This window comes from Oryctolagus cuniculus, chromosome 11 (genome assembly GCF_051225735.1).
Source record: "Oryctolagus cuniculus isolate XC-2025 breed Fujian yellow rabbit chromosome 11, ASM5122573v1, whole genome shotgun sequence".
Classification (NCBI taxonomy): Eukaryota; Metazoa; Chordata; class Mammalia; order Lagomorpha; family Leporidae; genus Oryctolagus; species Oryctolagus cuniculus.
Window position 1 is genome coordinate 104543088 of NC_142877.1, and position 4076 is coordinate 104547163.

Below are 4076 nucleotides of genomic sequence, written 5' to 3' on the forward strand. Positions count from 1 at the left end.
ATGGCCCAAGTGCTTGGGCCTCTGCACCCATGTGGGAGACCAGGAAGAAGCTCCTGGCTCCTGCCTGGCTTCAGCTCAGCTCTGGCCATTACAGCCATTTGGGAGTGAACCAGCAGATGGAAGACCTGTCTCTCTCTCTCTCTCTCTCTCTCTCTCTCTCTCTCTAACTCTGCTTCTCAAAAAAACGAATAAATATTAAAAAAAGAAAGAGAAGACACTGTAGACCCAGAATGACTCCATGCAGGCCATCTTTTCCCCCATCAAATCTTCCAACTCATAAGACGTAAGTAAATGCTGAGGACACTTGCCTTTCCTCACCCCAGTCTCCCTACAGGAAACACTCTATGGGGCAGTCCTCCTCAAAGGCATCTCCCTATTAACTGAAGGGAACAGCCAAATGCATTAGGGATGGCAGCATGAATTATAATACGTAGACTGAAAGGCAACCTGCATGTTCTAAATACACGTCAGCTTACACAAAGCCCAAATGCACATCCTTCCTCTCTTTTTTTTTTTTTTTTTTCACAGACAGAGTGGACAGTGAGAGAGAGAGACAGAGAGAGAAAGGTCTTCCTTTGCCGCTGGTTCACCCTCCAATGGCCGCCGCTGCAGCCGGCGCACCGCGCTGATCCTGGCAGGAGCCAGGAGCCAGGTGCTTTTCCTGGTCTCCCATGGGGTGCAGGGCCCAAGCACCTGGGCCATCCTCCACTGCACTCCCTGGCCATAGCAGAGAGCTGGCCTGGAAGAGGGGCAACCGGGACAGAATCCGGCGCCCCAACCGGGACTAGAACCCGGTGTGCCGGCGCCGCAAGGTGGAGGATTAGCCTATTGAGCCACGGCGCCGGCCTCCTTCCTCTCTTTTTTCCCTCCTTCCTCCTCCCCTGTCCAAAGTGGAATATGCCACACAGCCTGAGTAACAAGTATTAAGTGAAACATATGATTTCTTCTGCCACTAAGCTTCAATTCTATTAAGATTTAATCAGTTTTATAAATTCTATTAACATGGAATGGAAAGTTACTTAATAGCTGAGCAGTCAGCAATTTATTGATAGTTGAGGAAATTGTCACAGACATTGTAAAGAATGCTATATACTCACCATAAATGATTTTCATGAAGGCATGGAAAAACACTTGCTTTCCTGTTGCCTAGAACCATGCTTAATAAATATTTGCTAGGTGAATGTATGAACATAATTTGGATAAGATATCAATTTTAAAAATAAGGAACACATTTATATTGAAGAAGGAGCCATATTTATTTATTAAGCAATTTAAAATATATGTGTCTGAAATCCAATCCTAAGCATTGCAGCACAGCAGGTTCAACCACCCCTTGGGACACAGGCATCCTGTATCAGAGTGCTGGCTCAGTCACAGCTACTCCACTTCTGATCCAGCTTCCTGCTAAGGCTCCTGGACAGCAGTGGATGACAGCTCAGGTCCATTGAGTTCTTGCCACTTATGTGGGAGATCAGATGGAGTTCTGCCTGCTTGCTTCAGCTTGGCCCTGTTCTGGTTGTTGTGGGCATTTGGGGAGTGAACCAGTGATGTAAAGTGCCCTCCTCTCATTCTGTCTTTCAAATAAATAACTAAATCTTCTTTAAAAAATTGAATCCTGTAAAAATATGTGTGTGTATTAACAAAAACACAAGGAAAGATAATTCACAAGTTGAGGAGAGGGGGTTGGGAGGAATTTCTCCCCATCCTGCTTTTAAATATGTTATGTTGTGTTTATAATTTCTCCCATTCAAGTACTAACCAGGCCTGACCCTGCTTAGCTTCCAAGATCAAATGATATCGAACATGTTCAGGGTGGGATGACCATAGACTGTGCTTATAATTTCTATGAAATTTCTATGAGTATGACATGCATGGAAGATGAACAGATATTCCCACAAAAGCTTCCTTAAGAAAAGGACCCAGGATGAGTTTTTGGAAGAAAATAAATTTTCCAGTTACCCTTCAGAAGTTTCCTAAATCCTGTTTTAAAGTGAATTCCATTGGCTTATTCTAAAATGATTAGGCGTTTCTCTTGGGGATTTCCATTTCAAAGCATAAAACTTCAGCTCCCTTCCTTTACAGTCCTATTGTGTAAAGTTATATCTCATTATTGTGACTAAGCAGGTTAAGCCACTGCCTGCAACGGCATCCCATATGGGTGCTGGTTCGAGTCCCAGTTGCTCCACCTCACATCCAGTTCACTGCTAATGTTCCTGGGAAAGCAGCTGAAGATGCCCCAAGTGCTTGGTCCCCTGCACCTATGTGGGAGACCAGGACAAAGCTCCCAGCTCCTGGCTCCTAGCTTCGACCTGACCCAGTCCTGGCCATTGCAGCCATTTGGGGAGTGAACCAGCAGATAGAACATCTCTCTATCTCTCCCTCTCTCTGTCTCTCTTTCTGTAACTCTGCCTTTCAAATGAACAAAAATTTAAAAATTTTAAAAATTACATCTCATGGAAGAATGCATGCATTTTGTGGGTCCCGGATTCTGGCAGGTCCTTCCGCTCAGGCTGAGTGAAGCACTTCCAGGTCGCCGCCAGCTGCCGCTTCCCGACGCATCTAGGAGCCATGTCCACCTTGTTCCCTTCCCTCTTCCCTCGTGTGACTGGGACACTGTGGTTTAATCTGGATCGACCCTGTGTGGAGGAGACAGAGCTGCAGCAGCAGGAACAGCAGCATCAGGCGTGGCTCCAAAGCGTCGCAGAGAAAGGCAACAATCTGGTACCTATCGGCAAGCCAGCCTCAGAGCACTGTGATGATGAGGAAGAAGGAGATGATGAAGACGATAAGGACAGTGAAGAGGACTCAGAGGATGACGAGGACATGCAGGATGTGGACGAGATGAATGACTACAACGCGTCACCTGATGATGGAGAGGTCAATGAGGTGGACATGGACGGCAACGAACAGGATCAGGACCAGTGGATGATCTAGGGAGACAAGGCAGGGTGGCCTCAGGGAGATTCCAGGCCAACCCAACCTACCTTGCACCCCCAAGCCCCAGCCTGCAGAACCAGGTGATGGCCCCAGTGCCTGATAGCTCATCCTTGGGCACTTCCTCAGCTGCTGCCCGGACCTGGTCTCCTTGGCTCTCCCAGGCCATGAGTCTGCTCTTAAGTCCCCAGGGCCTGAGCCTACCCTACCTTCTTGGCCAGTACTTTACCCTTTGGCTACTGGGTCTGGTCTCTATCTAACCCTCTTTAATAATAATAAAAAAATACATCTCATGGAGGCTTACTATAAAAACTGTGTGAATTTTTTCATACTCCACAGTTACTGAAATGCTTGCTTATTTTTTTTAAGATTTATTTATTTTATTTGAAAGGCAGAGTTACAGAGAGGCAGAGGCAGAGAGACAGAGGTCTTCCAACCACTGGTCCACCCCCCAGATGGCTGCAATGGCCAGAGCTGTGCCAATCCGAAGCCAGGAGCCAAGAACTTCTTTCTGGTCTTCCCATGTGGGTGCACGGGCCCAAGGACTTGGGCCATCTTCTGCTGCTTTCCCAGGCCATAGCAGAGAGCTGGATTGGAAGTGGAGCAGCCGGAACTCGAACCAGCACCCATATGGGATGCTGGCAGTGCAGGTGGTGGCTTTACCCGCTACGCCACAGTGCTGGCCCCAACTTTCTTATTTCTTAACTGATGACACTTTCCCACTGATTCTTTGAAGTAAATAGACACATGGTACAACCTTGAAAAGTGTAGAAAGTTGAGATTCAGAGGCCGGCACCATGGCTCACTTGGCTGGTCCTCCGCCTGCAGCGCCGGCACCCTGGGTTCTAGTCCTGGCTGGGGCGCCGGGTACTAGTCCCGGTTGTTCCTCTTCCAGTCCAGCTCTCTGCTGTGGCCCGGGAAGGCACTGGAGGATGGCCCAAGTGCTTGGGCCCCTGCACCTGCATGGGAGACCGGGAGGAAGTACGTGGCTCCTGGCTTCAGATCAGTGCAGCACTGGCCATGGTGGCCATTTGGGGGGTGAACCAACGGAAGGAAGACTTTTCTCTCTGTCTCTCTCTCACTGTCTATAACTCTCTCTCTATCTCTCCCTCTCACTGTCTAACTCTACCTGTCAAAAAATT

General features: G+C 48.2%; 1 pseudogene; it reads left to right on the forward strand.

The window, feature by feature from the left end:
• The first annotated feature begins 2520 nt into the window (after window positions 1–2520).
• Window positions 2521–3000, forward strand: LOC100340312 (anaphase-promoting complex subunit 15 pseudogene; annotated as a pseudogene).
• Window positions 3001–4076: the final 1076 nt, after the last annotated feature.